Here is a 17,289-nt window from a genome sequence, read left to right on the forward strand (position 1 = left end):
TTTTTTTGGGAGACAGAGTCTCACTCTGTCACCCAGGCTGGAGTGCGGTGGTGTGATCTCTGCTCACTGCAACCTCTGCCTCCCAGGATCCGGCAATTCTCCTGCCTCAGCCTCCCGAGTAGCTGGGATTACAGGTGTGCGCCGCCAAGCCAGCTAATTTAGTAGGGACAGGGTTTCACTACATTGGCCAGGCTGGTCTCAAACTCCTGACCTCAAGTGATTCACCCACCTTGGCCTTCCAAAGTGCTGGGATTACAAACGTGAGCTACTGTGCCTGGTCAGTTCTTTGAATACTCTTTCCACCCTACTCTTTTTCTCTTTTCTTTCTGGAATGCTGATGATATGAATGTTGAATCTTCTGTTATTATCCCACAGTGCCTTGAGATTCTGTTGATTTTTTTTTGGTGTTATTTTTTGTCTGTTCACATTGAGTAAATTGTATTGACCTGTTATTAAGCTCACTGATTCTATCCTCTGTCATCTCCACTCTCTTACTGATGAGTTTTTAAATTTCTTAATGTATTTTTTGTTTTTATAATTTCTATTTGATTTCTTTTTATAAGTTCTGTCTTTGCTGATATTTTCTATATGTTTGTTTCAGGAGAATTTTAAGTAGTTCTTGAAGCATTTTTATGAGAGCTATTCCAATTTTTATTTGTTTATTTATTACTTTTTTTGGAGGCAGAGTCTTGCTCCGTCGCCCAGGCTGGAGAGCAGTGACGCGATCTCAACTCACTGCATCTTCCACCTTCTGGTTCAAGCAATTATCCTGCCTCAGCCTCCCAAGTATCTGAAACTACAGGCATGCGCCACCATGCCCAGCTAATTTTTGTACTTTTAGTAGAGACAGGGTTTCACCATACTGGTCAGGCTGGCCTTGAACCCCTGACCTCAGGTGATACACCCGCCTTGGCCTCCCAAAGTGCTGGGATTACAGGCGTGAGCCACTGCATTCGGCCTACTCCAAAATTTTTCTTACAATTTTAACATCTGTCTCAGTGTTGGCGTCCTTTAATTGTCTTCTTTGATTCAGATAGTGATTTTCCATTGAACCCTGGATATTTTGGCTATCATGTTAGGGGATGTCCAGTCTTATTTAAGCTGGCATTCACTGTGTTTACTTACGTTTACCATGCAGGTCCTGTACTGTTTTAGTGGATTGTGGTTCCAATAACAAGTTTAGTTTTCAGATCCTTCACAATGGTATTTGGGTCTGCTTGTTTTCTTTGGTGCCACAGAGGCTCCCATTGACTTCTGCTGCTTCTTATTGATCTCTGTTGCTTCTGTCTGAGGGGGTGGAAATTTTCACAGGCTGGGCTGCCTGATGCCTGTAGATGTGGACAAAAGGGAGTCTTCAGCCTGTGGGGACAGACAGGATTCCTGGCAGGTTCCCGTTTGCTTGAGCTACTTGACTGCTCAACATCTTGTGAGAGGGGGAGGTGTTGTAGTCTCAGGCCCAGAAGGACAAAGAGGCTTCCTGGGCTGGACTGTTTTTTGTGATCTTCTCCCACTTGCTGGTGCCATTTGGCCTCCCCTATTCTAGTCTTTATTTTTGAGACTTGAGGGAACGTAAACTTGCAACGTAAGTCGTTTAATAATCTCCTAAGATCTACCATAACTAAGTTACTTCTCTTAGTTGGGAAATGCCAGGAATTGGTCAAATTAATGGGTCAACCAACTACTTCAAAACTCTTGAATCTCAATATAAATGGCTACATCTGGACTGATAGCTCTGGTTCAAAGCAGAAAATAATTGTAATAAGTAGTGTTAGCTGTTTAGATATCCAAGCTCTACTTGCTAAATCAACAAGAATACCAAGTAGGACAAAGGTATAAAATTGCAAAATTTCTGTCTTTTGGTTTACTTAATTGAATCTGTTGATTTTTATTCTCTCTCTCCAGCTGAGTTCTTTCGGAACCATGCCCTTAGTTTATATTCATTCATAAGTATTTTGTTTTCCTCACTAATACTCCTTTTACCTCAGATAATATACCCTCCTCTCTCTCTCTCTCTCTCTCTCTCTGTGTGTGTGTGTGTGTGTGTGTGTATGGGGGGGGTGTGTGTATGTGTCTCCCTTTCTGTGTTTCTGTCTCTGTCTCTCCGTTTGTCTCAGGCAGGAGTGCAGTGGTGTGATCATAGCTCACTGCAGCCTCGACCTTCTGGGCTTAGGTGATTCTCCCACCGTAGCTTCTGTAGTAGGTGGTACTACAGGGTGTACACTGCCACATCTGGCCTACTTTTTATTACCTATTCCTCATAAGATTGAAAAGCCTGATGCTGTAGTGAAATGGCCTTGACTAAGATGGGAGTCCATTCACATGGTCTATTTAATCTTAAATAAGCCTTGTGAAATCATTATCTCGAACACGTCAAATCAGTGAAAAATTACATATCCAATTAGTGATAGAACTTGAATCCCCATCTGTGAGTCTAAAATATAAGTACTATTTCTGCCTCACTTTTGAGTAGGACTCAGGAGATCGGACAAGGATTTTTTTTCTTTTTCTTTTTCTTTTTTTTTTTTGAGACACAGTCTAACACTTTCGCCCGGGCTGGAGTGCAATGGCGCGATCTCAGCTCACTGGAACCTCCGCCTCCAGGGTTCAAGCAATTCTCCTGCCTCAGCCTCCCCAGTCGCTGGGATTACAGGTGCCCACCACCACTCCCGGCTAATTTTTTGTATTTTTGGTAGAGATGGGGTTTCACCTATGTTAGCCAGGCTGGTCTCGAACTCCTGACCTTGTGATCTCCCCACCTTTGCCTCCCAAAGTGCTGGGATTACAGGCGTCAGCTGCTGTGCCCGGCCTGGACAAGGATTTTTTTTTTTTTTTTTTTTTTTGAGACAGAGTTTCGCTCTTTGTTGCCCAGGCTGGAGTGCAATGGTGCGATCTTAGCTCACCACAACCTCCAGAGGGTTCAAATGATTCTCTTGCCTCAGCCTCCCGAGTAACTGGGATTACAGGCATGCGCCACCATGCCTGGCTAATTTTTTGTATTTTTAGTGGAGACAGGGTTTCTCCATGTTGGTCAGGCTGGTCTTGAATTCCCGACTCAGGTGATTTGCCTGCCTCAGCCTCCCAAAGTGCTGGGATTTCAGGCATGAGCCATCGCGCCCAGCTGGCCTGGACAAGGATCTTAATGAACTGTTTTGTATTTCTCTTTAGGTAAAAAGTTAGATTGTTCTCTAAGCCCTTCTATACCAAGAGTTTGTAGTTATCTAATCTAAATAATATTTATAATATTGAACCTTGTTACTGCTAATGGACAAAGCCATGCTTTTTAGAAGATGTTAGTGGAAGACAACAATGGGATGATAGAGTGAAGGTTTATAGTTAGATGTTAAGTGTAAGGTAAAGCAAACAACAACAAAAAATTTCCAAGGAATCTTTTATTGCTGTGACCTCCCTCTCTAGGCGATTCCTCTACCACTCTCCTTATTTGTTCTATGCCCGTCTGCTGCTCTGTTGACCTAGAACCTCTCATTTTGGGGCCCCAACTAGATCTACTTACCCCAAAATGCTTGTTTAAAAGTTTTCCTACACACCCTTTCCCTTATGTCTTTAGTGCTTTTATTCCCATTTGTTTGATGGTGTGTTTGGGGGAGGAAAACAGTATGAAGAAACAAATTCATTAAAGTATGGATGAGTCAAATGTTACTTTTTAAATCAAAGTTAAAAGCTACATTTATATTATTTCTTTTTAAAAAGCAGATTAGTTGTTAATCTGAATGAATCAATCATTGGTGGAATTGTAGGTAATACGATCAAGGGAAGGAAAAATGTTTTACTGAAAGTGTATAGGAATACAAAAATTTAAATTTAAATCTAAAATCTACCAAGACTATTTATTAATTCGGTAATTTCTAAATTACCGAGTACACACATGTAGTGGTACAGACATGTGGTTCAGCTACTCAAGAGGCTGAGGTGGGAGGATCATTTGAGCTTAGGAGTTTAAGGCTACAGTGTGATTGAGCCAGCCCGGGTTACAGAGCGAGACCCTGTCTGTAAATAAATGAATAAATAAAATCGACTTGAAGTGAGGGCGTTTAAGCTTCTGGTCTAGATTACTACTTCTTCTTCTTTTTTTATTTTTAACCTTGAAAGTGTGAGTGTATTATTTAATCCTATTGAAGTTCAAGGGATTGAGCTTTGAAGGATAAATATAGATTGTGTATAGTTCAGCCAGGAATAGGGAAGATGATTAATCATTGTGGCCTTACCAAGTTTTGACAATTGTATTTTATAGGAAGGAGTACGGAAAAAATGGACAAGAGATTGGAGATGAAAGTAGGAATTAGGCAGTAACTTGTTATTGCAAGGGAGATTATCTCTACTATCAGATAACTTGGATTAATGATGTCCCTTAAACCTGTTTATCAAAGGTTTGAAATGGGGATAACAAATATTGGCAGACACTGATGAATTTTGAGGATGGATGGTACAAGCTTATTGTATTAAAGATTCTTTGGATTGGGTGCAACAGGGAATGCCAGTGAGGAGACCAAAAATAATCTGGAAAGGAGTAGATTTCAGGATTTCATGAAGTCTTAAAATACTTGAATGACTGTCATTGGAATGGTAAGAAATAATGTCAAACTTCCCCCCCCACACACACTTTCAAAGATAATTTGTTGCAAAATCAGTTTCAAAATTCAAACATTGCAGAGGAAACAAAGAGCCCCCCAGATTTCCCCAGCATTATACTACTGATTTCCATCATAAAGGCAGATTTGTAAATAGACTTGTAGGAAGAGTATTTAGCTTAGCTTAAGAAGGAATTTGTGAATAATTGGAAATGCTTGAGGACGTAGTACCCATTCACCACATTGTATGATTACATAAGACATTGGATGATTACCTGTTTAGATACTTTAGAGGGGGTACAAGTACCTGTAGGTAAATGGACTAGGTCACCTATGGAGCTCCCTTGTCAACCTGTATCTTATCTGATTCTTCTTAGTAGGTGTTGAAAACAGAAAGTTGTGTAAACTGAGGATTAAGTAAAGAATGATCAAAAGTTGTAGGATTTTATTTTACCCAGCAATTCCTCTTCCGCCTATATACACAAAAGAATTGAAAGCAGAGACTTAACAGATAGTTTTAACACTAGTGTTCATAGCAGCATGATTCACAGTAGCCAAAGGGAAGAAACAACCCAAATACTCATTGATGGGTGGATGGATGGATGAACAAAATGTAGCATATATATTCAATGGAATATTCAGCTTTAAAAAGAAAGGAAATCAACACCTGCTGCAGCATGAGTGAATCTTGAAGACATTGTACTAAGTGAAATAAGCCAGACAAAAAATAACAAATACTGTACGATTCCACTTATATAAGATACCTAGAGTAGTCAAATTCATGGAGACAAAAAGAATGGTGGTTGCCAGGAGCTGGTGGGCAGGGGAAGATAGTTGTTGTTTAGTGGGTATAGTTTCCGTTTTGTAAGATGAAAAGGTTGCTCAACAGGGTGACTGTACTTAACACTACTGAACCTGTATACTTAGAAAGGTAAGATGGTAAATTTTATGTATATTGTACCACAATAAAAGTGTTGTAGGATTTTGCATTTATTTGAATGGGGCACAATTTAATCTAATGTAGGAGAAACAGCCGTCATGTTATATTAGTAGGAAATAGCATTTGTCTAAGGTAAGGAGAATGAGCAGAGGTATGCCTTTAACTTTTTCAAGAAGGTTAATGTTCATTTTACCTTGTTAAATTTAAAATCGACAGTGATGGGTGGTTAAGAAAGCGAAAGATAAGAATGTGATTTTTATTAGCTTCTGCTCACAATGTGATGATTCAGAATTGGTAAAACAAGTAAGTTTTAGAGTTTTGGCAAGAGCCTTTAGAATGAGGAGGGTTATAGACAAGACAAAGCAAGTTAAAGCTGAGACTTTTAACTTTGAAAGTTGATGGGCTATGAATACTTGAACTTTATTCTGGACTTCATTTACATGTGTCTTTGAGCCCCAGAAAGAAACTAAGAATGAAAGAAAGAATAGTGAAAATGTCGTGATTTTCAGTGGGGAAATTAGACATCATTAGTTATGGGAAAAGTTATCAGTTAATTTTGGGAAGAGATCTCTTTTTTAAAAAGTACATAATTAGGAAACATTAAGAATCATAATTTTGCTGCAAGTGCTGCTACATTTACAGTTGAATATGCTCTTACTTGTAAACCAGGGGGGTGGAGACTGACACATTAAAAAATATAAGCTCTAAACCTGAGTTTCTGATTTTGTTCGATTCTTGAATTGATAGCAAAATTGCAAAGATGGCTAACAGTTTTTAGATAGTATACATTTTAAACTTCTATCTATGTGCTGTATTTTTCTGGGGGCAAGTGTGTGTGTGTGTGTACATGTACGTGCACACTAGCAAAGAGACTGTGTCATTTGGCTCAGCTCAGCTCTAGTTCAGTTATTTTTACATTAAAATTTAAGAATGAGTACTTCTTTCTTATGGAAACTTCCACTTCCTCTTTTATATCACCTGCGCATACCACTGCGTTGCTATATGATAGGTCCTTGTAAATATTAAATGAATGAGAAACCAAGACAGCTTCTTTTCCATATTTTTTTTCCTGAGTTAACTTTGTGGAGTTTTAATATTATTTGATTTTATATTTGTATCTTTTTTCTTTTACATTGAAACCCTTGGTTCAAAACAGCATTATAAATGTTTCAGTACATAATCATAGTTTCAAATTAATAATTTCAGCATCATAACTACTAATTATTGCTATATTATATATATATATTTTAGAGGAGGGCAACACATTTAATTTTATTTCAATCAAATCACAACACTTTCTTTTCCAATTGCTGCAAAGTGCATCTACAATATTCTATTACAGATCCACTTTAAAAAGGTTTCCTGTGACATTACAGCAAGCCTCTTTTTTCAAACAGAGGAATAATCTCAAATTTTTCCTCAATTAAAAATCAAAACTCCATTTCAGGAAGTGGTAAATACATAAAAATTACAGTAAGCCAGACACTTAAAAGGACAGCCAAGAAGTCTTCCAGCAGTTTATTAGAAAGAATGTGGACATTAAAAAAAATCCCCACTGTCATGAACATAAATTGAGGTTGTAAGCCCTGGTATAAGCTTAATCAAAAAAAGAAATAAAAAATCCAATACTGTATTAAACGTTTTTCACTCTTTTGCCATACTGACAGTGCAAATACAAATCTGGTCTAAATGTACAGACTCTCAAACAACAATGTACAACTTTCTTCGTCTTCCATGCTGAGAGATGTAAAAACACTTAAGGGTCAAACAATACCAAATATATAGGCTTCAAAAACCATCTAAGTTAGGGCATTCTCTAGTTTTAGCTAAGATACATGTGGATCACTGGCAAGTAATCTCTTATATGAATAATGTGAAGTAAGTTTTTTGAAAAATAAACTTGGAACAATCCCGAGGTATAACACCAGAGGAATAGCAGGTTACCAGTAAGGTGTCAGCCAATTTGTTCCAGCCACTTTTGAATCTATGTTCTATAATCTAAAATTTAGTTCTCTTTCCCTAAGCTGAGAGCTTCCTATCATGTCAATGTCTATGTTATGAAGAAAAGGAGACTTAGGTGAGATGTTTTTATTTATCACAACTGCTGCATCAATTGCCTAGGACCTCACTCAACAGCTTCATTAAAGTCTAGGAAATGTTCATGCATAAGGTTTATTGTCTTAGCTGACTTAAAATTGCCCCATACAGTGGTACATATCAACCCTTAGTGAAGCCTTTTAAAAAAACAAACAGGTTGGAAAATGGGTGAAAGTAGGCAAATACAGCATCTGCCTTTAGAGCTGTCAACTCAGGAATTCTCTCAATTGTGAAATCTTGCGGAGAAGTTATTTTTCTTTCTCAAAATCCAGGTGATGACAATATTCCTTACTCCAGATCTGGCATTTTTTCATCATCACTGTCTTGTGAATCATCACCTGCTCCATCTACTTCTGGTGAATCTACAGCCTCATCACCACCCATGTTGTTCATCATCTCAGAGAAACGATCAAAATTAGACCTGTCTTAATCTGAACTATCTTCCCAGTCTTTCCAATTATTGAAGTCCACACTAAGCCAATTGAGCTTTGCCCTTCCTTTTGTTAACCTTGGCCATGACTGACCAGATTCTCCTTTTCGTAGACAACACACAATTGATCTGTCCGTTTTTTATGCTTGGAATCATTTGGATCAATACTGTGAAAAAGATCAACTTCATTTAAATACTTAAAAGTATCACTTCCTCTGAGAAAACAATGTAGGTTTGGATTTTTCAAAATTTAGATTAACATCCTTACTCTCTTCAACACAAAATTCAATGAAGACATAGTCCCTTTGTACCACTTTGCAGAAGCAGGCTGCATTGTGAACAGGGCAGGGGGACAGGCGAACAGGTGGGCGGGCCTCTGGCGTCGGCTGCTGCTAGGGAGTGACTTCTCTCAGGTGATGACTGCGTCGTCTTCCCAGTCGCGCCCTCTCCTTGCTCCCCTCGGGTGATGGCGGCAGCGGCGGGCTCGACCTCGGTCCCCAAAATGCACTGCGCAGAAAGAGCGGCCCCTCCAGTCGGGCAGAAGAGGAAAGTGTAGGAAAAGGGGCCCGAGGACTTATTGTTGTATTTTTATGTAGAGAAAATCTTGCAGAGTAAAGAGTTAACTACAAGTTTCTTTTACCTTTTATAATCATTTTTGGGCTTTCAAAATTTCTGTGTGAAGGCGGAAGATGAATTCTCCCCAACTCCGTTTTTAGTATTAATGTTGATAGGCTTCTTGCCAGTGAGATTCAGTCCGTCAAATCTTTGGTTCGCCAGATAACCTGAATTACTTGCAACTCATTGCATGATAAGCAGGAGATGTTCTAGGAGTGGCAGTGGCATTATTGTACTCTTTAGATGGTAGATCAGTTTGTGCAATATTGAATCCATTCATTAGTGTCCGTCCATCTTAGTGCAGGTCCAGAAACAGCAGGAAGATGAACACTCTAAATAAAGCAGAAAGACTTAAGTTGTTCCAGTGTTTTCATTTTCTTGCTGCTTCTTATTTGATAAGTGGATATTTATGGTACTTGTTTTGGAATGGTTTTCTTTTCCTTTGGTTGGTCAGGTGATCAAGTGCTTTGTTTTCTGGATACATTTTGTTTCATTTGACCCTGGGAGAATATATACGTGTCCATAGAAAATATGGGAAAAGGCGGGGCGCAGTGGCTCACGTTTCAACAGGGTTTCACCATGTTGGTCAGGCTGGTCTCGAACCCCTGACCTCAAGTGACCTGCTCGCCTTGGCCTCCGAAAGTGCTAGGATTACAGGTGTGAGCCACCGCGCCTGGCCCCTCTATTTCTTTTTAAAACAACTTTATTGAGATATAGTTTACATGCCATAAACTCCAAACTCCACCTCATTTTCTTTTTTTTTCCTTCCTTTCCTTTCCCTTTCCCTTTTTCTTTCTTTCCTGAAAGGGTCTTGCTCTGTCACCCAGGCTGTAGTGCAGTGGTACAATCATAGCTCACTGTACCCTTGAACTCCTGGCACAAGCGATCCTCTCACCTCCGTTTCTGGAGTAGTTGGGAGTATGGGCACACACCACCACACCTAGCTAATTTTCTATTTATTTTTTAAATTTTTTCTTTTTGAGACGGAGTCTTGATCTTATTGCCCAGGCTGGAGTGCAATGCCACGATCTTGACTCATTGCAACCTCTGCCTCCCAAGTTCAAGCTGTTCTCCTGCCTCAGCCTCCCGAGTAGCTGGGATTACAGGCATGCGCCTCCATGCCTGGCTAATTTTGTACTTTTAGTAGAGACGGAGTTTCTCCATGGGGTTTCTCCATGGTCAGGCTGGTCTTGAACTCCCGACCTCAGATGATCCGCCCACCCAGGCCTCCCAATGTGCTAGGATTAGAGGTGTGAGTCACCGTGCCCGGCCTGATTTCTTAATTTTTACATTTTTTGTAGAGACGGGTTCTCCATATGTTTCCCAGGCTGGTCTAAAATTCCTGGGCTCAAGTGATCCTCCCACCTCAGCCTCCCAAAATGTTAGGATTTTGGGCATGAGTTACCACACCAGGCCAGAAATTCCACCCATTTTCAGTGCACAATTCAATGGTTTTTAGTAAATTTACTGAGTTGTGCTACTATCATCATAATCCAGTTTTAGAATATTTTCGTCACCCCAGTGAGATCTCTCATACTGGATACAGGTAATGCTGGTTCCTCCTGACAGCCTGTAGTCTACTTTCTGTCTCTATAGTTTGGCCATATCTGGAAGTTCATATAACTGGAATCATATAATATGTGGTATTTTAAGGTTAGTTCATGTTTGTAGCATTGATCAGTACTTCTTTCTTTTCATTGGTCCATATTGTTGTATAGACTTTTCTCATATATATACTTTTTTAAAAATCATATGCATTTATTTAACTTTTAATTTTATTTATATGATATATTGCAGACTTTTAGAAAAGTTGCAAAAGTAGTCCAAAGAATTTTTGTATGAACTTTACCTAGATTCTCCAAATGTTAACATCTATCTAATTTGTGTTTCTGAGATGTCTGAAAATAAATTGTAGACACAATGCCCCATTCACTTTTAAATACTTCAGAGTAGGCTGGATGCAGTGGTTCACACCTGTAAGCTCAGCACTTCGGGAGCTGAGGTGGGAGGATTGCTTGAGTGCAGGAGTTCAAGACCAGCCTGGGCAACAAAGCGAGCCCATCTCTATAAATAATAAAATAAAATAATTAGCCAGGTGTGGTGGCGCACACTTGTAATCCCACTTACTCTGGAGGCAGAGGCAGGAGAATTAAATTTGAGCCCAGGAGTTCAAGCCTGCAGTGAGCTATGATTGCACCACTGTACTCCGGCCTGGGGGACAGAGCAAGATCCTGTCTCTAAATAAATAAATAAATTAATTAATTAATAAGTCAAGCAAGCAAACTTCAGAATATATTTTCTAAAGGCAAGTACATTCTTTTATGTAACTACAGGGTAAAATAGTTAACAGGAAATCTGCATTGTCAAAATATTATTATTTAATCAGACTTTATCCAAATTTGGTTATTCTCCCACTGATGTCCTAATCCAGGATCACATGTTGTATTTGCATTTAGTTTTCATGTATCTTTACTCTTCTTTAATCTGGAATTGTACTTCAGTCTTTATCTTTCATGACTAGACATTTTTTTAGTGCAGGCCAGCTATTTTGCAGATTGTTTCTCAATTTTTATTTCTGGTGTTTAATCATGATTAGATTTAAGTTGTGCAGTTTTGGCAGGAATGTCACAGGATTGAAAGGACATTTTTACCACAATATATCTGGAGGCCCATGATTTCAGTGTACCACAGTATTGGTGATGGTAACTGTGATTACTTGGTTTATGCAATGTCTACCAAGTTTCCTCACTGTAAAGATACCATTTTTGCCCGTTGTAATTAATAAGTATTTTGGGGGTAAAGATACTCTGAGACTCTGTAAACATCTTGTTTCTTATTGTACCTTTGCCAATTAATTTTAGCATGTTGTTATTAATCTATTGCTGCTTAACAATATTATCACAGATTTAGCAGCTTAAAACAATGCGTTTATTATCTCAGTTTCTACGTGTCAGGAGTCTGAGCATGGCTTTACCTGATCCTCGGCAATGCAACAGAGTGTTGGTCAGGGCTGAGTTTTTACCTGAAGACTTCATTGGGGAATGATCAGCTTCCAAGCTCATGTGGTTGTTGGAAAGATTCAGTCCTTGTGGGTTATCAGATTGAGGGTCTAGATTCCTAGCTGGCAGTTGGCTAGAGACTGTCCTGAGTTCTGTGGCCTTTCCCAGCATGGCCACGTGCTTCCTCAAAGCTAGCAAGGAAGAGTCACCAAGCGAGAACACTGCAGTGATATGTGAAATAGTCACTTATGTGAGACCCTATCACCTTTGTTCTTTTTTGATTATTAGAAGCAGATTACAGGCCCTACCCACACTACAGGAGAAGGGATTATGTAGGGCCATGACTACCAGGAAGCAGGGATTACTGGAAGCCGTTTTAGGTCTGTCTACCACAGCATCCACTAATCTTACTTGAAACTTACTGTCGCTGTTGCCGCATATGGTGATTTTCTAATTCTATCATTCTTGGTATATATTTTTTTTTGTTGAAATTTTACTGCAAGTAGTTCTCCCCCACTCATTGATTTGTTCATTTAATCTTATCAGCATGAACTCATGGATTCTTATTCTTTGGGTTATTTCTACTATAGTCATTTATTGCTTTAGGATAAGTAACAGTTTAATCCTTCTAAGAACAGCATTTAGAGAAGTCTTTAGCATGGGTTTCTCTTTTTTTGAGATGAGCTCTCACTCTGTCTCCCAGGCTGGAGTGCAGTGGCATGATCTCGGCTCACTGCAACCTCTGCCTCCCAGGTTCAAGCAATTCTCCTGCCTCAGACTCCAGAGTAGCTGGGATTACAGGTGCCCGCCACCATGCCCAACTAAGTTTTTTGTGTTTTTAGTAGCGACGGGGTTTTGCCATGTTGGTCAGGCTGATCTCGAACTCCTGACGTCAAGTGATCCACCTATCTCGGCCTCCCAAAGTGCTGGGATTACAGGCGTGAGCCACCATGTGGCCCAGCATGGACTTCTAAACAGGATTTGAGGTATATTAAGTCATTTGTCAAATATACTCTAGATGAAAGATACATTTTAACAGGTGAGCCATTCTATCACAGGTTTGCAAAGCCTTTGAAATTCTATTTGAAAATATACTCTGATGTAGCAAACTTTCAAGTTACCATCAAAATGCTAAAAATGCTTTTATATTAATGTTTTTTAAGTGAAGAGCTAATTTTTCCCCTAAAAATCATTACCATGTAATTTAAATGATTAAAAGTTGTGGTGATATGATCTAAAAACACTCTTTCTAAAACCACTGGTTTTCTCAGCTTCATCTTTGGCTTGTCTCTTGATCTTTGAATGTTATGTATTTCATCCCCTTTGTATTTGTGGGCATCTGGGGTTCTCATTCTTCGTCAGTATATCATCTTGTACTTGGTGAACAAGTACCTTGCTATTCAGTGTGTCTTTTTAAGTGGAAGTCTTTCATTTCCATCTGTATGTAGTTTCCCCTCTTACCTGCTATTCTAGTTTTTGTTTTGTTTTTAATAGCATGCCCTGTGACAAAGTGATTTTGAAAAAGAGCTCTATTGTCTTTCAGAAGTTTCCTTGTTTTAATAGTTTATTTGTATATTTCTGGACTATTTATTTCAATATTTCCTGTAGAAATGATGCCTGATAACCCCCTACCCAAATTAAATTAATCAGTGAAAAAAATGTACACTGAAGAAATATCTTGAAAAACTCTTAAGTAGGAATAACCATTGTTTATTGCATTTAATTGAATAAACCAAGAAAGTTGCTAGGCTTTAGTTTCCTCACTGTGAGGTAGTATTAATTCCTAAATGATCTCTGAAGTTGAGGAAAAAAAAAATAGAAAAATTCTGAAAGTGTATTGTCATTTTAAAAATGAAAGTTGAAAAAAGTACAAAACATTTACATTTCTTATGTATTACCTAATTGCAAATGTATTCCACTTTTTTTTTCAGAAAATATTTTGTCCAATTCTTGTTTACTTTGGTACATTTCTTTTTGGCTGGATTTCATCATCAGAATTTTTACATTTACGGATGATCTTTTTCCCTCAGTTCTTGCGGGCTTAAGAATGTTTTGTTTTGTTTTGTTTTGTTTTGTTTTGTTTTGCTTGACACAGAGTCTTGCTCTGTCACCCAGGCTGGAGTGCCCTGGCGCAATCTTGGCTCACTGTAACCTCCGTCTCCTGGGTTCAAGCGATTCTCCTGCCTTAGCCTCCCGAGTAGCTGGGATTACAGGCACCTACCACCATGCTTGGCTAATTTTTGTGTTTTTAGTAGAGACTGGGTTTTACCATGTTGGCCAGGCTGGCCTCAAACATCTGACCTCAGGTGATCTGCCAACCTCGGCCTCCCAAAGTGTTGGGGTTACAGGTGTGAGCCACCACACCCAGCCAAGAATGTTTTCTATTGCTTCTTTGTTTGAATGCCATCTAGGCCAGATATAAAATTTTTCATTCATACTTTCATGAATTTTGTTTACTGTCTTTGGCAGTGAGTATTGCTAAGAAAGCACATGTTTCCTTCATTATACTGTGCTTGCTTTATCGGTCAATATTTTGCTGTATAATCTTAAAATTTCAGTGACTTACAACAAGAACTTTTTTTCTTCCTCATGTCTTTAGGTTAACTGGGACTTAGTTATTGTTGGCTAGACTTTGTTGTAGGCTGTGGATTGTTCTCTTCTTCTGCTGGAATCTTGCTCTCATGGCAATCACAGGAGTCAGCCAAACAAGCATATTTTAGCTCTGCTTCTGTCACGTCTCTTATTTCATTGATCAAATCAAGCCTTGTGGCGAAGACCAACATCATTGTGGCAGGGAAATATATTTCACTTACTCTAATGTACTGCAAGGTCACACGGTCGTGTGAATGATGAAATAGAAACACTAATTCAAGCTGCTACTTTGGCTTTTAATGCGTGGAACTTGGTTTGATTCTTTCTTTATCCTTGACGCTTAAGATTTAGGAAAATACTAACTTTTTTTTTTTTTTTTTTTGAGATGGAGGCTCGCTTTGTCGCACAGGCTGGAGTGCAGTGGCTCACTGTAACCTCTGCCTGTTGGGTTGTGATCCGCCCACCTTGGTCTTTCAAAGTGCTGGGATTACAGGTGTGAGCCACTGCACCCAGCCAAGGTTTAGGAAAAATTTAGATATTTCTGAGTATCTGAGTACTTGGGGTTAGTCTGTACAGATTTGGATAGCATCTTGCCTCTTACATTATCATGTGATATACATTATTGATTCATAAGGGTAATCTTTTCTCATTTACGGAAGAGAGTGGTTTACCTGTGAATATTCTCCTGTATTGTTCTTCTGTTTCTCTTTCATATCTCTGTAAATTTGATTGCTTTTATGTAGGTGCTTTGTATCTGTTAAGATACTTTGGTTGTAAATGACAGGAAACACAGTGTAAACTGGCTTAAACAATGAAGGAAACTCATCATTTAATGCAAGTGAAAAAAACAGGCAAAACTTTATCCAAGCGCTCCAGTCAGTTTCATCAGTATCTCAGCTCTGCTTCCTTCAATTTTGTTCCATTCTCAGTAGGCTTATCCATCATAATTGCAAGATGACTGCTCACAGGCCTTAGAGCTGGATATTCTGGGTTCAATTGTAGAAGAGAAGATTCTGCTTTTCAGAGACATTAAAATCACTCATCACTGAGTCTGGCTGGCTTACAATTGAGTCAGATTTTTTTCCTTGCAGTATATGCAGTTATAAGTATGTGTTTCAGGGAAGTATAGGATTCTATAGAACATAGAAGTGACTTCTTTTAGCAAGAGACATTAAGGCTAAAATCGAAAAGTTGAATTGGAGGTTGTTAGGAGAAAAGGAGGTGAGGGTTATCATTGCAAGCAGAGTGTCGGGCCAAGTAGTCAGAAGAATTTTAAATTACCAAATGAAAAGAAAGGTAGAGTAGGCTGACAAAGAGGGTGTGTACCAGAATGGTCAAGGTCAGATTATTTTGATAATTTTGAACTTTATCCTAAGAACATAATGGTATCATGGATGAATTTTAAGCTGGACAGGAGGTAGTATGATCATATTTATTTTTAAAAGGTTACTCTGGCTTCAGAGTGGAAAACAGTTGTGTGAAAGGGTGAGATTACTATCACTTGAGATAGAGAACAGTGGAACACTGCCTAACTAGGATAGGATAGTAAGTTTGTAAAGTAACTGCTGTACTTACTGAATCTTGACTCTGTGACACATACATATACATGTACATGATCTGTGATCTGCACAATCGAGTTACACAGTAGGCAGTATTACTTCTATTTTGCAGATAAGTAAATTAAAGGTGTTTAAAATGACTTGCGCAGGCTACGGTCAGGTCTGTATTCAGATTGGTATGAATCATTAAATCTGGCTCTTTTACCATGCAGTGATGACTGCTTTCATTAATTGCTATATTTGCTTCATCTAAGCAGTGTAATTATTGACTTCTGTTCTCTTAGCCCTACTAGCTACTGCTAGCTTTTATTACAGAGAGAACTAAAAAGGGCCATTGGCATTATGATCAAAGTCACTTTAGTTCTTTGGGCCTTATGTACAAAACATATTAGTATATTTGCTTAAGTGCTTACTGCATAAAATTATAGCACAGTTCTTTTCCTTGAAAGAACCCCTACGTTTTCAACCCCGATTTCTTGAGCATGGAGAGGAAAAATTAGAAGCGGACTTGTTGTGTGATAGTTACATAATCTTTAAGGTGGGTCTTACTATAGCTGCTTCAGGTGTTAGTACTTACCCTATTGAATTTACTTGAACTTTTAAGTTGCTATTGAGCTCAGTACTATGTCTTATTTCTTCAGGTCATTCAGTCATATTTATTTAATTATAGAATTCTGGAGCTCTACCTCCCCATGAAAATATATTCCAGCCATCATGGATAGTGTGTCCTATTTTGCTTCTCTGCTAATTGCTTTATTATTCGTAAAAATAAACTGCCAGGATTCTTTGACTTTTTGTGTTTTCCTGAGATCATGTCTAAATTTTGTTTTAAATGGTACTGTGTCCTATATGTCTTGTAGGTTTTTCAAAACTTTGTTTCCTTCAAAGAAAATTATATCCAGATTTGCCAAGGAAAATATTATGACAGTTTGTACTTATTCTTACCACATCTTTTCACCAGATGTGTGTGACATTTACTTTCATTTTATAGGTTTCACTTTAATGACTGTTTTGTTGTTATTTGTTGTTGTTATTTTTCTAAGTACTAAGCCTAGACTAGATTGATTTTTTTTCTCTCTGACTTAAAGCACTTTATGTACACACTTTTGCAGTCTCTTATCCATAATTACAGTATCCGCAATGGTTGAAAAACTAAGTTTCCTCATACATTTAGCACCAGACTCACTTGACAACAACAGTTCTCTTGAACTGACATGAGACAGTATATAATCTTTGTTTATCCCACTTAGTGTGAGTATTCATATGTTTCATTGTGTTTGGTTATGGGATGCTGTCCCTAATCTCCATGGCAGTGTCATATCATTTATGACATATCATGTTACCTTTTTAAAATCCAAAAAATTCTTATGTCTGAAACATTTGGCCTTAGTGTTTTAGATCAGGGACTGTGGACCTGTGTTTATATTAATAGCACTGGTCACAGTGTGGTGTGGCTGTTTGCTCCCTTGCC

At 38.5% G+C, this 17,289-nt stretch overlaps 1 protein-coding gene and 1 pseudogene across 3 annotated transcripts in view; one reads left to right on the forward strand and one right to left on the reverse strand.

Annotated features, from left to right (window-relative positions):
- The window catches only part of ASXL2 (ASXL transcriptional regulator 2), a 155,154-nt gene that overhangs the window by 57,254 nt on the left and 80,611 nt on the right, over positions 1-17,289 (forward strand). The gene's annotated exons all lie outside the window — the stretch shown is intronic.
- LOC102118358 (prostaglandin E synthase 3-like) lies at positions 7,767-8,387 on the reverse strand (annotated as a pseudogene).

The sequence above is a fragment of the Macaca fascicularis genome, chromosome 13 (genome assembly GCF_037993035.2).
Source record: "Macaca fascicularis isolate 582-1 chromosome 13, T2T-MFA8v1.1".
In the NCBI taxonomy this organism is placed as follows: Eukaryota; Metazoa; Chordata; class Mammalia; order Primates; family Cercopithecidae; genus Macaca; species Macaca fascicularis.